This window comes from Dendrobates tinctorius, unplaced genomic scaffold (assembly GCF_039654945.1).
Source record: "Dendrobates tinctorius isolate UK_male_01 unplaced genomic scaffold, ASM3965494v1 ptg000116l, whole genome shotgun sequence".
In the NCBI taxonomy this organism is placed as follows: Eukaryota; Metazoa; Chordata; class Amphibia; order Anura; family Dendrobatidae; genus Dendrobates; species Dendrobates tinctorius.
In genome coordinates, this window is record NW_027361784.1 from 6,159,142 (window position 1) to 6,176,853 (window position 17,712).

The 17,712-nt window shown below is 45.6% G+C and overlaps 1 protein-coding gene across 2 annotated transcripts in view; it reads left to right on the forward strand.

Moving 5' to 3' along the window:
* ZFPM2 (zinc finger protein, FOG family member 2) overlaps nucleotides 1–17,712 on the forward strand; it is a 626,625-nt gene that overhangs the window by 495,204 nt on the left and 113,709 nt on the right. The gene's annotated exons all lie outside the window — the stretch shown is intronic.

Below are 17,712 nucleotides of genomic sequence, written 5' to 3' on the forward strand. Positions count from 1 at the left end.
TCATGTGGGTGACGTGTTCTACATCATCCACACATTGTCCCACAGTATTGTGCTCCTGTGCAGGCGTACTGTTCTGCCCTTGCCAGGGCAGAGTAAAGTACTGCAGTGCGCATGCGCATGCGCCGCAGCTCTTGGACCTTTCCCAGCGCATGCGCACTGCAGTACTTTGCTCTGTCCTCAACAGTGCTGAGAAAAGTACGCCTGTGCATGAGCACCATGCCGGGGGACACTGTGTGGATGAAGTAGGACGCGTCATCCACAGGAAGCAAAAAGGAGGCCAGCATCGCAAGAAGAAGGGAGACGAGGGGCCAAGTCAGTGACGCCCATCGGACTGGACCGCCCCATAGGTGAGTATTATAAAAGCTCTTTTTCACAGTCTTCCCGGTCGTATTGGGGGCAGATACACAGCATATTAGAATGTTGTATATTAGGGCTGAAATGTGGTGGCCGTACCTAACATGGGACAAGCCTGGTGACAGGTTCCCTTTAACTAGACTGCAGACATCATATAATTGTATAGGGTTTATTAGGAAAAATTTAAATTAGAAATCGTGCCATAATTTTTTTAGCCTACAGTAAAAATCTAAAACAGACATAAAAAATAATGTTTTTCTTTTTTTTTTTTCTTCTATAAAACTACATGCTATGTTCCCTGACTTAACTTTCACTTTTCATAATGAATGCAGTCTCGCCATTCAAATGCGACCATAAGTACACAGAAGATAAGAATTTAATTAAATGTAGATTAAAACCAAACAGGAAAACACACTGGCTGATAATTTTATCCCATCCTCTGGCCATATTTTTTATACATCCTTCTTGTTCCTCTTTGGGCTATAGCTTATCAATGTGCCAAATAGTAACATAACTCATTACATCTGATGGTAAGGCCGTAATATGGATTCTCTCTGTAAAATTTTCAGGGTCACTTAAGATGCAAAGCGTGAATATCTAGATGTTAATAATATGGCGGGACGGTTAATTCCTGAGAAACGAATACGGTTCTATCTGCATTTTATGCCCCGTACCACTTTTACTAGACAATGGGGCCGTTTTTTATTGCCCATTTATCAGACTTTTGTATAATTTGATGTGTAAATGTAATTTGTCTGAAAAAAAAATTGACTTTATTTTTCCATTTTTCCATGTAGTAAAAACTATGTTTATATTTGGCTTTGTTCACACGTCCATTTGGGAGCCGTTTGTAAAAATTGACATCCGGAAATTTTGGCTTCCGTTTTGCATCCATTGAATTGAAATTGAGCCAAATTTATGAGAGGCGTCTCCAAACACCTCAAGGCCTCTCGACATGGCCGGTGCTAAAAAACAGATCTGTTAAAGGGTTGATCATCCTTTATGATCCATTTCCCCTTACACATTAATGTTAAAAAAAAAAATCAGATTTTTTTTTTTTGCATAGACAAAAATGTTATGCAAACGGTTTTGGCCATCCGAAAAAATGGATGTCTGACAAAGCGGTTGCAAACTGGTGGCATTTTAAATATATATATATCTTTTAGTTTTTACGCTCCATAAATGGATTAAATGGATCATAAAAATGGACATGTGCACACAGCCTTAAAAATATCCATCATGTTTTATTTCTGGTGTCCAAAAGGGGAATTTGACATCACCACAAATGCTATATACCCACAGATATAGAGAGAATCTGTGCCTAAATAATGTTAAAACCATGTGTAGCAGGCTGACGTGAAGCTAGACAAACAAAATAAAGTTTTAATAATGGTGTGATGTCAGTGTAGTAGCTCTCTCCAAGTCACAAAAGGGAGGTGATTATATCACAGCTCGGTATGCTGGGAGTACAGATGTAATCACGACCCCGATACTTTGAGTGACTGTGCGCTCTACACACACACACACACACACACACACACACATACTGCAGGCAGGCTGTCAATCAAAGTGTTGGTCAATGATTTTATCATCGCTCGGTATGCTGGGAGTACAGCCGTAATCACTCCCCTTGATACTTTGGAGTGACAGTGCACTCTACACACCTACACTCTGCAGGCAGGCTGTCACTCAAAACTCACATTTTTGGTGCAGACATTACTTAATTATTTCAACGGGGACTTGAAATGGTAGGTTAATCTCAGAGTCTACCATTATTTTGCGGCCTTCTTTGGTATATTTCCGCAACAAAAAATGTACATAAAACACATGAATAAGCGAGCGAAAATATACACAGATTTTAGATCAAGAGATCATACGGACTTCACTTTAGAAATCTGTAAGTTATATCTGCTCCAAATATGCAATGTGTGAACCTTATATATACACCATGTATCTGTGTCCACCATATATACACCTCAGTGCGGTGCCAGACTGAGTTTGAAGGACATAACAGGGATTTCCAGGAGCTTTGGCTATTTGACGATCGGCAGCGAATATTGTATTTGCAATATTCGCCAAACACTGCCGAACGTCATTGGAGTCAATGGGAGTAGAAATGACCGAATATGTTTGGAATCGATCATCAAACATAAATTTGGCACCAATATGACACGAATATGGCAAATTCTGATTCGGCAACCGATTCCGAACATATCCGCTCAACTCTAGCCATATTATCTCTGGGGAATCACATACTGTATTATGTAATTTTATATCAAAATCCGTGTCAGCGGCATATATTTACTGCGAGTGCCCTTTAAACAGAAAAATGTAACTTATTTATCATACATTAAAATTTAACATTCAATCACACTGGCCAAAAAAATCCTAGAAATACAAAGGGTATTCTTTTAAAAGATGTTTTCAAGTAGAAGGTTTTGATTATCTGGAAGGTTCCTTTTTTATTTTTTTGCAGTAGAATGTGTTTGGATTAAGGGCGAGTAAATAGAGTCTCTTCAATAGGAAATTCTGCTGAGACTGCTGCTAGATAGATAATCGGCAGAGTTAAATTCTATCCATATAGAACATTGGCATAAAATGAACTGAACCATTTGATTTTGCTGTGGGAATAATTACACATCTCTCACTAGTGTGCGACTCCGGATCTGTATGTTTGCAGTGCATATGAGCAAAGCATCAAAGAAAATCATATGCAGGTGGTAGCCGAGGGGGTCTGAGTTAAAGGGGCCATACACTGCCTTGGTGATAAGTATTTTTAGGTGTATGCCGTTGCGAGAAGCTGGTCTTGTTCTAAAGATTATTGGATCAAGGGACGTAGAGCGGAATCCGGCACGGAGCACCGGTTACGTCAATCTAACTGGTGCGTTTTATTAGAGATTTGCTTGCTTGTCAGTTTATCCTCGGGAATCAATGTTTCTATTCAGTGACAGTAAGCAGAGGGAGGTGTGTGGGCTGGATCTTATACATACATAAGGCCAGACCCATGAATGGTAATCAAGGAAACCTATCCTTCCATTAGGGCCCCGTCACACATAGTGATGCACCAGCGATCCCGGCAACGATATGACCAGGATATTGTCAGGATCGCTGGTGTGTCGCTACATGATCACTGGTGAGCTGCCAAACAGGCAGCTTCACCAGCGATCAGCACCAGCAACACGTGGGTGCGACGCACGTCGCTTAGTTACCCATTGTGAACCTTAGTTACCAGCGCGCTGGTGCAGGGAGCTGGTAGCCAAGGTACGCATCAGGTTTCTAAGCAGCGTGCGGCACTTAGAAACCCTATGTGTACCTTGGTTACCAGCTCCCTGCACCAGCGCGCTGGTAACTAAGGTACACATCAGGTTTCTAAGCGCTACACGCCGCTTAGAAACCCGATGTTTACATTAGTTACCAGCGCCAGCTCACTGATCGCTGGTCTCCCGCCTGCCATACACAGCGGTGCGTGCTGGCCAGCGGGAGACCAGCGTTCAAAAAAATGTCCTGGCCATTCCGGGACGATCAGCGATACCCAGCAGGGGGGCCGGTCACTGGTAAGTGTCACACACAGCGATCTCGCTGGTGAGATTGCTGTTGCATTACAATACTTGTGACTCAGCAGCGATCTCGCAAGCGAGATCGCTGTGTGTGACAGGGGCTTTACTCTCGTTAGTGTCTCAGGGACCTCAAGCCATTGTTCTCCCAGCCACTAATCCCATTGTGTGAATGGGGATAGTAGACCCAGGGGAGCCATCCCCACAGGGGGTCTCACATGCAGTCCCAGGTGATGGGTTCGGCCTGAGGAAAATTCCTCCACCAATGCCCAATTTGTTTTGGAGGGAAGGGTGTGATCACTTCTGCCCGTTCAGGGGGCTGATTCCAGGGAGACAGATCAATAAGTCACATGTTTAGTAAGAGAGTTGGTGCAGTAACTCCGAGAGACAAGGATCTGTTGATGAGGTCCTGGTGCCCCGTATGGATGGTCTATAGAGATTGGTTGCCGGCTGAAGCTTGATATATGTGCTATAATTGTGGTATCTATCATCTAGATGTGAGGACTGTTGTTATCAGCTGGAGCGGGAGACATGTGCTACAGTCATGGCATGGAGCATGAACTTGTAACCACAGACTATACTGATGGGAGATAGAAAAGCTGTAGGCAAACCAAAAGTTTGGAGACATTGGGTATCGCCTGGTATGGGGGCAGTTAACTATTTGCCCAAGGATGGGATCGGGTGGACTGAGGACATTTCATTGTGACCATCTACCCGGAATTGCTGAAAGAAAGACCATGGATATTAGGAATAAAGGATATGTGCATTGTTAACCTGCCTAGGTGATTATTACAACCCACAACCTCAGATCTTCAGTCTTCTTTATTTTCTCTCATTTATCCTGATGATTACTTACATTGGTGATATCTTTACTACAAACATACAGTCGTCACTGTACACTGTAAGACCATTCTATTGCAGATTTCACCTTTCAGCAGAATTGTCGCTGCTCAGATATTGGGGGTGAATGGACTTTTGTATTTGGGAAATACAGCAAGCGCTATTTCATAGTCAACATGGAGGATAACGGGAGAGAACTGCCACACAGAAATCAAAGAGGTCACACAGTACAGGGTGAACAGTTAACACAGCACCTTCTGCTGTCTGCTAAAATCATCACCCAACATAAGCCTGGAGCTGTTTTATATTCCAGCACATACACTATATGGGAAGTAGCAAACAGATCACATCATCCAGCACTAGTTTTAACTACGAGAAAGTAAAGCAAGAAAACAGAAGTCATTTGCGTCCGCACTGATTGCAGATCTGTTTGGAGGGCTTATCATGCTTATTCCCCCATAGCAATTCACTTCAGCAGAGAGAACACAGTACCTGGGCTCCTCTAACCAAAATGATGAATCCTCAGTGGTATAAAATGAAGGTTTTTAATTACACCAACATGTTTCAGTGCCAGACAGGTGCCTTTTTCATTCATTTATTTTTTTTACCATGACAAAGGCACCAGTCCGGGGACGAAACGCGTTGGTATAATAAAATCCTTCATTTTCTTTCTGGCATTTTTCATTTTCAGCAAATGCAGCCCCAGGTAACGTGATCTCTCCAATATAGTGATTTGCTGTGTGGAAGAATAGTTTCTCCAATCACGGGATTGTGGCCTCATACAATCCCCCTAAGTGAACATCACCATCACTCTCATCCGTTCTCATTTCTCTTGAGATATTGTGTGATTCTGTCCCAACCAGTCCTCGGCTATTCTCCCATAGAAGACAGAGCAGCGGAGAAGAGCTCCTGCTGTTGTGCTAGAGTCACTGTTTTCTCTGCAACAGATCTAGCTGAGCCCTGTATAACCCCAACCCACATCATTGATTGGCAGATTTCTGTCTGCACTGCGCATAGGCAGAAATCTGCTAATCCGTGATGGGGCGTGGTCACACAGAGCAGTTGACTAGGAGGCACGAGACGCCTACTCCTGTAGTGATAATCTCCTGCTGATAAAACATTGATTTAATTAAAACCAATGCACACAGCCTAATAAGTGACACATCGCTAGAATCAGGACTCTCATCGCTTACATCATGCTGATCTCTGATTACATAGCAAACACCCGCTGACAGATTCCCTTAAAGTTTAATTAGGCCAGGAGATGTAACTGTCCAGTAGCCACTACTGTATATCCCTGTTCCTGACAACTTTCCTTTTAATCTTGTGCTCTGCACAGGATAGTGTTTTCTGAATCGACTCTTAACAAAAAAAAAATATATAAAGAGAAATGGCTGACGGTTTATTTTACTTGCTAGGCGAGCCTCCTTCTTTGCTATGGCTGATGTAGTGAAAGAGAGCGCGAGTTCGCGAATCCTGTTTCGTGGTGGGTTCGGACATAAGCCCCGACGAGACCACTGATCGGGTGCCTGAACGCAATGTGAAAGCACCCTTAAACCTGGGAGTGAGAGCAGACATCTCCACCTGACCTAATTGACATTCATTAGTAAACCATATAAATTACAATTTAGCGTTCATTGATGTATTTTTTCGTTTGGCTGAAAAAAAAACATTTTAACGTTTATCATTTATCCATGGGGTATGTAATAGGTGTTCATTCAATGGGGACCCTCGAGTATTGGGAGCCCCACCATCATCTCCACAGTGACGCCGATCTATTTTATCTCTGGCTGCCTTCTTGGAAGTCTTTTACTTTGAAAACTTTACAATTCCGCATTATATACACTTCTCTCAACATTTAATAATCCAGAATATTGTATAATCCCCAATCATGTTCCAGATTGAATAGTCAGTCGGCAGAAGGTTAAAAAAAAAAAAAAGTATTCATACCCCTTTAAGGATTGTCTGGGATGAAGCATTTGATCAGATTGTGTAAAATAGGAAGAACGTAGCGCGCGTATACCGAAGTAGCAAGTGGGCGATGAGACCCTGCAGGCGGAATATCCTCCTGCTTACGTCGCTCGGTGTAGTGTAGATGCTTCCCTTAATTTGTCTGACTGTAAGATAGAGTTAAAAAAAAACAGGAGATGGTATCAAAAGAGCATCAAATTATATCACAGCAGTGGCAATTTAAGTAAAAATGCGCTTACAATAATGTCAACTACCTGCTGTCCACAAAGGCTTAAGATAACCGGCACTTACTTTTATTAGAGTGTAATAAGAACCTCGCCGTGCAGCGGTTTAGAGGCGAACCTGAAATCTCACCCTGCGATCTGATTTACAGCGGATGTGTCCAATTAAGTAATGACATATTCCGATGAGGAAGATATGATGTCCACTCTAGAGCGCCGCTCATATATTGAGGTGTCTCTGAACCCCTGGATTTTGACCTTGATCCCTATGGATCGCCACATTACCAGTAACGTAACTTGAAACCCGCAGGCCCCGATGCAAAATCTAAAACGGGGTCCCCAACTATCGCAAGTTTTTAACAGTAATCGTCTTTTTTGGGATGTTTTGGGCCTCCTTATGCAACCCCGCACCTTCTATAGTTACGCTTCGGCATAGTGCCCAAGTAGTGATAACACTTAGGCTCCGATTTATTAAGACGGTAGTCCTAATGATTGGCGTGCCAAATTCATTAAGAGGCGCATGTCGGTGAGTGAATTAGGCGTATTTCATCACTGACGTACTCCTCACCCCGTCAAATAATTTCAGAGACTGGGGTAACATTTCTAAAAAAAAAATCAAAAAAAGGAGAAAGGTCCATGCATAAAGGACGCACTCCCAAATAGTAGAAAAGTAAGCAAAACTTATTAATAGACAAAAAAACACCCACAATTAAAAACATTTAAAAAAAAGATGACCACATGAACACACATCACTAATAGCCCCATAATACTATAATATATCATTGTACAATATAACAATCAAATACAAAACATCCCTGAATAAACACCCCATGGGCATATAATAATAACATATGAGTTAAGCCAAGACCCAATCTGGGTGTCCCCAGAAAGACAGAAAAATCCCGATGTGAAGTTGCAATAAGCCTAAGGAAAAAGACCAGCATAGGTGTCCCAATGTTCAAAGAGAATATACTTCTCTTGAAACATATAAGGAGATAGCATTGGTGGGCAAAAGAGAATTACGGTAGCCTAGGGAAAAGCAGGATAAGGCAAATAAATTAAAGGGTTAATAGATGGACAGAAGGATAGCCAAATCACCATATAAGGTGATCCATCACAGAGCGTCAGGGATGTGCATGTCAAGAGAGGAGTAGTATCGGGACCAAAGTAATGTAGGAAGCCCCAAGCGTATCTCTGCCAAACGCAGCTTCGTCAGGGGAAGTGTAAGGGAAAGGGGGTTAGGCCGCTTTCACACTTCAGGCTTTCGGCATCCGGCATGGTGCGGCGAAAAACCAGACTGCCGGATCCGGCGTCTGTTATGACCAGATCCGGGTCTTTCCCCGTGCTGTTTCATTGCTGCCGCATTGTGCCGGATGGCAATGCGGCGCGTCCGTTTTTTTCCAGATCCGGAGAAAATAGCCGGCCCGGCGTCTGGAAAAAACGTTGCATGCAACATTTTTTCCCAACGCCGGACCGGTTTTTCACACTGCGCATGCCCGGAAACCTTCTCTGCCAGGAATATATCCAGCAGAAAGAAGGATCCGGTGTCTGCGTTTGCGGCCGGATCCGGTAGTCCGGTTTTTCACCGCACCATGCCGGATACCGAAAGCCTGAAGTGTGAAAGCGGCCTTAGTCAATCATTAAATAGTGTGTCAATTAGTTGCAACAAGTTACCGGTGCATGTCCACGGAGCGGCGTATACCGGAAGTTATCATGGCCGGGATAAGTGCATGCGCTAGTGCGTCATCATGAAAGCAGCGTTAAGGATAAATTGGCGTGAAAATTCAACTTTGAGTTGCAAAAAAGTTTTGTGACTTTTCAAAGTTTTTTTAATTGCAGAAATTTGGCAAAAACATATTGATGAAATGGGACCTAAGTGCATACCAGGCATGCCAGTCCATGTGCTCATCAACCCCTTGTGACAAAATCATGGGGTACTGATGGATCGGTAAGGCAACCGGTGGTCTGCTGAAGACCCCTGTGCCTACCACTACATTACTCCAGTGAAGACCAACCTGTGACTAGCGTTCATAGGAGGTCCTGACAGACTAGAAGTCGGTGCTAACAGTCACAAGGTCTCAAATTAAGTCTATGAAATTTTTGTCCTGGCTCTCATAGACTTACATTAAGAAGTGACTTCTAGTTCGCCCAGTAAACATTGGAACAATTCAGCGGGTCACAACAAGCAAATGGTGACCAGATCAGTGCCAAGGACAGAAGAAGACGGCTGCTGGTAAGTATGCTACTGCACGAAGTGAATATACATTAGTGATATCACGCCAGCGGTGAAATTTAAAAAATGGCAGAGTGGTGCTTTAATAATTTCAAAACCCCAATTAAAATAAAAACAATCTATATTCCCCTCACACAGCAGCGCCGTTCCAAGGATGTCGGCGCTGCTGTTCTTGAAAAGTGACGTGACTTGTATCACATGAAAGCTGTAGCCGATGAGTGTCCACTGTTTGGCTGCAACTCATCAATATTCCCTCAGTGTGGACATCCATAATAGTAAAGGCTGTGGCTGGCAAGTGACCGCCCGTTGATGGCAGCAAGCACGTGACACAAGTCGCGCCACTCTCTGACATCGCAGGAACGGTGCCACTGTAGGAGGTGAATTTAGATTACTTTTAATTTAACTGAGGTCTTGAATTGATTAAGCTGGGTTGTCTAGTAGGAACAACCCCTTTAAATAAAAAAGTAAAAATAAAAAAAATAAAAAGTTTTAAAACACCTTAATTGTAATGACCCAGGCCATTTTTTTAATGTACAATGAACACTGTTAAAAAATAAAATTCTAAATATCCAAGCTGGTCTGAGGAACAAGTCTCTGCAAATTACATCCTTATCGGATCAAACTCAGCCGAGCTAGTCCATGGAAAAAATCAGACGGCACTCAGATGACATCCAAGGATGCCACAATTTTCATGGACTGACAGAATGGAGACGATTTTTTTTCCATCTTTTCTTCATCTGAGAAAATCAGGTCATACTGTGATCAAATTCTGGTCAAACTCTTCTCAGCGCATGATTAGTGTGATCAGAATGATCGGCCCCGATTCTCTCTGATGAGAGAAAATACACTGGGTTGACCCTAGTCTTAATCAGATGCTCAAGCGGTATGTCTGCCCCCGCGATGCTCACATAATACCTACAGGAGGTGAAGTAGGGTCTTCTGCTCAGATGAAGCCTCATTCAGACTGCAGTAAGGCTGCTTTCACACATCCGGCATTTTGATTCCAGCACGATGCGGCGAAAAGTGTGAAAACCGGATCTGGAATTGGATCCGGTTTTGGCACATAGAATTTAATGATCGCCGCATCGTGCCGGATGGACATGCGGCGCCTCCGTTTTTAGCCGGAAGCGTAAAATCTGCGCCATCCGGCGTCAGCAAAAAACATTGCCTGCAACGTTTTTTTGCAGCGCCGGAATGGCTTTTTCAACAGCGCATGCGCGGACACTGAGGTTTAACCCACAAGTGCCCGGCGAGCGCGCGTGTATCTCTCCCCCCCCCGCTTACCACTGCCTCTCTCGTCCCCGGTGCAGCTCCTTTAAATGCTTTCCAACCGGATCAGGCGCCGCATCTGCATCCGGTGTCACCGCTGCAGGCCTGATCCGGCGGTACGGCTATTCGCCGCACGCCGCCGCACCCCTGACACCGGATTAGTGAAAGCAGCCTAAGCCCCACACTCTTGGTCTGCTAACACTGGTGACTTTGATAGCGAAAGCCTTCGCTAGACACGTGCTGTAGTATGTTGCCCCCCAGTTGCCTTGAGAGTTTCCTGGACGTTAGATTGGTCACTTTCGGCCAAGTCTACTTGATTTTCTGATCCATCATAGAAACTGAAAACCAAAACAAAACGAAGTGTCAGATGGCTTACTCCAAACCCTAAAGTCCGTTTATCTTCGTCATGGTGTCCACTGTTCCTCCTCTCAGATATAGCAGGGTTTGAGATTGGGCCTGTGATGCTAATGAGCCTCACTGCATAACTGAGGAGGGTTTTGTTCGGGAACTTAGAAGGTCATCTATTTCCGTTGCCATTAGTCTTTATCACTGAATACTTTGCATTTGTCGTACAATCCAAGAGTTCCCCTGAAATAATTAGTCATATTTTTGTGTCCTATTATTCGCGATCATTTCCTAAATTTGCGGGTTTCTCAGTTCAGCTGTCGCAATGACGATACATCTGCTCAGCACAGATTTTAGGAGACAATGAACTTTAATTGAAGAAAAATAATGAGGGTTCAGGGACCACCGCTAACCAGTCAGTTGGCAAAGCAGGTGCCACCCTGCCAGATCAATGGGTTATTTATGTGTTCATCATAAACATGAAACATTTGGTCGCTCGGAGAATAATATCTGTGCTCTTATCATCGGATTATAGAGATTTGTTTGTTCCGATAAGGACGTCAGATCTTTTGTTGCATTTCTGATGACTATAGATATAATGGGGTGCTGTTATTACTGATGTTTTTTTTTATGATATTTTTATGCTATTAATCTAACATTAGCTGAAAATGTTTTAGAGCTGCAAACAAAAAAAATCTACAGTATATAAATTGTGCAGAACAATAGGAAGAAGGATATCAGGTCTTTTCAATCGTGTTTTTACTTTCGGGGTCTTGTTCTATAATATATGTATATCTTGTAGCTAATTATATGAATAGTACATTTATCCTTAATGTGAACCTGCTACGAAAAAATTTTTTTATACTGCCACCTTCTGTTAATTACAGCATACCCACTCCTGCCATAGATTTATGCAGAAAAAAAGGCATAGGCAATTAGATAAATTCATAAAATCAATGATTTATTAATACAAAGAATGATTAAAATGAAACAAGGAAATTTCACAAAAATGCCAGGGATAATAAATACACCAAAGAATAATGCAACCCAAACCAGCACTTAATAACAGGGCAGAATGACCCTAAATGAATGTATAAAAGGCAAAAAAAAGCCCAGTGCCAAATAATCAAAGACTGCTCTTAAATAATACATCCAAATGGGTGCCAATGCAAAATTCAATATTGTATGTGCGATATAAAAAATTGCTAAGCGCCGAAGGCTCAAAAAAATTGTTCATATAAGATGAAATAATCTGCTCAGTGCACAATTTGGGGTCGGACTGATGCCAAGTTTTTCTAGATATCAATTTTTGTTTTATATATATATATATATATATATATATATATATATATAATCTCCAGTTGGTCGTTGTCCCCGAATCCCATAAGGCACCGCAGCATTCAGTTGCGCAGGGGCAGTTCGTGGCCGCAATGCCACAAACTGCACCTGTGCGAGTGACATACATGCGTAGTAATGAAGCCTCAGTCACAGGCTGGTCTTCACCGGAGTAATGTAGTGGTAGGAACAGGGGTCTTCAGCAGAGGTCTTCAGCAGACCACCGGTTGCCTTAACGATCCATCAGTACCCCATAATTTATTTTACTTTCTTATATGGTGCCATTGTCATCTCTGTCCCCATTGGGGCTCGCAATCTACATTCCCTATCAGTATGTCTTTGGAGTGTGGGAGGAAACCGGAGAACCCGGAGGAAACCCATGCAAACACGGGGAGAACATACAGTACAAACTCCTTGTATGTTCTCCTTGGTGGGATTTGATTCCAGGACCCCAACGCTGCAAGTTCCAACCACTGAGCAGCCAGCATGCTTCTGTATTCTTGCAGTCAAAACAACAAACAAAGCAATAAAACCCCATCGTACTCCATTATAAGTCCATGGGGTCAAATTGATGCCAAGTTTTTCTAGATTTCAATTTCTGTGGTATCTATATATATACAGTGGGGAAAAAAAGTATTTAGTCAGTCAGCAATAGTGCAAGTTCCACCACTTAAAAAGATGAGAGGCGTCTGTAATTTACATCATAGGTAGACCTCAACTATGGGAGACAAACTGAGAAAAAAAAATCCAGAAAATCACATTGTCTGTTTTTTTTTCATTTTATTTGCATATTATGGTGGAAAATAAGTATTTGGTCAGAAACAAGCAATCAAGATTTCTGGCTCTCACAGACCTGTAACTTCTTCTTTAAGGGTGGTTTCACATTAGCGCTTTTTAAGCGCACGCACGGCCGGGGGTAGCTCCGCCCCCGAGCCGGCTCTCTGCCCGGCGTGCCCGCCCCTTGCTTGTATCGCCGCCTCCTAGCGCACAGCGGCGCCTACGATCGGCGCACCCTATCTTTAGAATAGGGTGCGCAGATCGTGCGCAGGCCGTGCGCTAGTTGCGCTTTGACCTGCGCTGCGCACTTTTGACGGTGTGCCGTGCGCGCCAAAATCAAACTTTTCTGGGGGCGTTGATCTAGTACAAGCACCCGGTCACCGCTTTGGAGGTGAGGAGGTGGGGTTGCATTCTTCCCTGCGTGCTCCCAGTCTTGGAGCTTGGTGTGTACAATTCGGTGAAGAGTTTGCAGCCGGTGACGATGATTTCGGACCCAAGACGACACTCCAGTCCAGGGCTGAGGCTCTTCGGGGTCTAACTCCACCTCCATGATCCCTTTACCTTCTCGTCCGAACAACAGGGAATAGGGGGTATAGCCAGTACCCTATTGTTATAGACCCAAACTAATTAGGAAACATATTCGGGCCAACGGGCCTTCTTGTCACTCTCCAGAGTGCACAACATCTGAATCAATGTCCGATTAAATCATTCACAAGCCCCATTCCCTTGCGGGTGATACAGTGTGGTCCGGGATTTGTCAATTCCATAGAGGTGATGTAGTTCTTCCATGACTTTTCCCAAAAAACATGCTCCCTGATCAGAATGTATTCGTTGAGGACAGCCGTATACTTGAATAAAGTTTCTACAAATTGCGGAGGCAGCTGACTCTGTGGTCTGATCCCGAGTGGGGGTGACCACAGCGAACTTGGTGAAATGATCCACCATGACGAGGCAGTGTTCGTATCTCTGGAATGCGGGACCAATTGTCAGGTAATCCACCGTCAGGAGCTCAAGGGGTGCTGAAGTCACAATTGTCTGTTGCGGCTCGCTGAGCGGGTGGTTTGGCCAATTCCCATAAGCGGCATGTCCGGCAAACTTCGTCCACAACAGCCGGCAAGTGTGGGTGATAAGCTTTCTGTTGCAACCATTGCAAAGTCTTTTTAACTCCAAAGTGGGCCCCTTTTTCGTGAGCCTCTCGAACCAGTTCATGTAGTTGAGCTCCGGGCATAACCACCTGCCAAACCGTCATTGAGGTTGTTTGCGATGTTACTTTATGGTACAATAATCCCTTTCGGATAACCAACCTCTCCCATTGTCACAGCATAAGCAACAGGTCTTGAGTCAAATTTTGCCGTTGAGAGTCAGTGGGTAATTGCCCAGCGGCGACCCATGTCCTGAGAAGGCCAACCTCTTCGTCTTCTTGTTGCTGTTGTATCCACTTATCCCGGGATTGTTCCAATATGCCCCTTGGGGTCTCAGAGGAAGATATTTTTTTATTGTCAGTTGTAAGCACGGCAGCAGTGAGAGCGAACGGTATTTCCTCTCCTTCTAATTCTTCGTCTCGATCCTGTCCTGGAGTTGTATGTCGAATCCTGGAGAGGGCGTCTGCATGGACATTCTCGGCCCCTCTTTTGCAGATAATCTTATAATTGTACTTCGCCATCCGGGCCACCCATCGCTGTTCCAGAGCCCCCAATTTGGCGTTTTCCAAATGAGCCAGCGGGTTGTTGTCAGTTCGCACTACCACCTCGGAGCCCACTAGGTACTCTGCGAATCTCTCCGTCATAGCCCACACCACTGCGAGGAGCTCGAGCTTAAAGGAGCTGTAATTGTCAGGGTTACGCTCGGAGTCATGGAGGAGGCGACTTCCTTATGCGATCACCCTCTCCCGGCCATCCTGAACCTGTGACAACACAGCCCCCAGCCCGTGAAGACTCCCGTCAGTGTGCAAGATGAACGGTTGAGAGAAATCCGCGTAAGCCAACACTGGGGCATCCGAGAGAGCAGCCTTGAGGTCTCGGAAGGCCTCTTCCTGAGGGTGTTGCCACTGGATTTTTCGCCCATTGGCCCCAGTGGGAGCCCCCTTCGGCAGGTCGTGCAGGGCTCAAGCTTGACATGCAAAATTCTTTACGAAGCAACGGTAATATCCAGCTAACCCCAGAAAAGCCCGCACATCTTTCACCGTCTCGGGGGTAGGCCATTCCTGGATAGCAGCAATCTTCTCCCGGGATGGCCTCACACCCTCTGCTGAAACGACATGACCCAGATACTCAATCTGAGAGCGAAATAGGTGGCATTTCTGAGGTTTCACCTTCAACCTGTACTTTTGCAACCGGCTGAGTACCTGTCCCAACCGCTTCAGGTGGTCCTCAAAGGTGGCGGCATAGACGATGATGTTGTCCAGATAGATCAATGCAGCCTCAAAATTGAGATCACCCAGACACCGCTCCATCAATCGCTGAAAGTTCCCGGGGGCGTTGGCCAGCCCAAACGGCATCCGATTAAACTCAAACAGTCCCATGGGCAATATGAACGCCGTCTTGACTCTATATTCTTCTGACATGGGCACCTGCCAGTACCCACTGGCCAAGTCCAGGGTTGAAAAATATGTTGCTTTTCCCAAGGCAGACAGGGATTCCTCTATGCGGGGCAGTGGATATGAGTCTTTAATAGTGCAAGCATTCAGTTTACGATAATCCACACAGAATCGTAGTGTACCATCTTTCTTCCGGACCAACACAATTGGGGCTGCCCAGGCGGCTTTGACTTTCCCGTATCACCCCTTTTTGCAGCATTTGGGCCAGCAAAGTTTTCACCTCTTGATAGAGTTGTGGCGGAATCTGTCGATATTGTTCCCGGATAGGGGCCGCTCTTGCTGTGGGGATTTCATGAGTGATGGCGGTGGTACACCCAAAATCGTCCTCATGACTAGCAAATACTTCATGGTACTGTCCCAGCAATGTTTTTATCTGTGAGAGCTGGGCTGCAGTTAATCCAGAAAGCTCAGCCCGCATCTGCTCCAAAATATTTCGGCCCTTCTCTTGTGCCGAGACTTCGTGGGCCTGTAAGGTTCGTATTGTTACTTCCCAAGGATCCTCAGGGTGTACTCGTAATTGAACCACAGGAGCTGGCAGCACTTCTTCTAAAGACCTTACTAGTTTGGCCAGTACAGTCCTGCTTTCAGAACGGTGTCTCGGTCTTCAAGGTTAACGCAGCACACCAGGACGGCTCCTTTTTGCACAGTAGCCAGGGAACGGGCCATCAGTATGCCAGGAGGTCAGCGCTCCGAGTGGCACGGCTCCACCTGCATCTCCACGCCCTCCAAGGGTATCGGGGCTCGAATGGGCAGGGCCACCACAGTCTGTCCAGGAGGTAACAAAAGCAGGGAAGTTGCTGACGTGATGACCTTACCCAGAGCCTCGCCTTCCTGGCGGTCCTGATGTACCCGTGCTCCCCGCACCAGCTGCTGAAATACCTGTCCCTGGGCTGTGCGAGAGCCCCACTGCTTCAGAATCCTCTGTGTAGGGTCGTTGAGCAGTAGGTTGCCGAACTCTCGTAGAACATTCATGCCTAGGGTGACGGGGTGTTGCTTATCTGCTTCTCCTTGAGTCAGTACCACCCCTCTGCGACCAAGGGATTTACCACACAGTGTCACTTGCACCCACACCACCCCGGCAACTGGGACCGGCTGTTGGTTGGCAGCTACTAGTCTGATCACGGGCCCACAGTGAGGCCTTGCTGCTTCCGGGAAGTTCTGTTGAAAGTACGTTGCAGGCATAGTGGTTACTTGTGACCCCGTGTCCACCAGGCACTGGACGGCCCGGCCCTCCACATCTGCCCAAACCACCGGACATTTTGCTACCAAATCTTTGGGACTTCCACCACCCCTAGTTGTGGTTTTCGGCTCCCAGCGGCGTCCCCCCAGCCCGGAGCCCTTTAGTTTAATGGCCGCCGGGATGGGTATCTCCCACGCCGCGGACACTCTCGAGCAAAGTGGCCTGGTTCTCCACCCTCAAAACACCGGGTCTGTGTAGGCTGACCACCCCGCGGGGAGAGTGATCCCCAGGAGCCGGGGTTAAAGCTAGGTCGTCCAGTCCCGGTCTCGGTTCTTCTCTTTACTTCGGCCAACTCGCCCTTAATACTTTTCAGCTCTTGCTTCATCTCTTCCACCCACTGAGGCTCCTTGTCTACATTCGCGGAGGCCTCCACACCTCGGACTTTCCCCACGGGGACCGTTATCCCCTGCTCCTGCTCTCGAGCACGTGCCTGACTCCCCACTTCTGAAAAATCTATTTGGGGATTCATTCTGATTTGTTCCCGCAGTGCCTGTTTGACTAATGGATCCAGCAAACCAGTCACCAGTAGGTCACATAGGGTAATGTCAACAGGTCCTGCCCCTACCCTGTCCTTTCTTTCTATAGCCGTATGCAATTCCTGGAGGACATTCATATACTCTGTGATCGTCTCCCCCTCTACCTGCATCTGACTAAACAAACAGGTTCTTAACTCTCCCACATTAGTAGGGTCCCCATGGGTCTGTTCCACTATCTGTAACACTTTTTCAAAAGTGTTGCGGTCCCCCGGAGGTTTCAACATCACTGACCTCCGCGCCTCCCCATCCAGTGCCATGAGTGCCACCTCGGCCTCAAGAACAGGGGTCATTGGGTGCATCCGGAAGAGCTCCTGCATCCGCTCTGTCCAGCTCCATAACATAGTATTGGAGCCGGAAAATCTAGGCAGGTTGTTCAGCATGGCCCCAAAGGATATGCTGGTACGGGGACCCTCGTCATTTGTAGAGTTTACAGCTCTACCC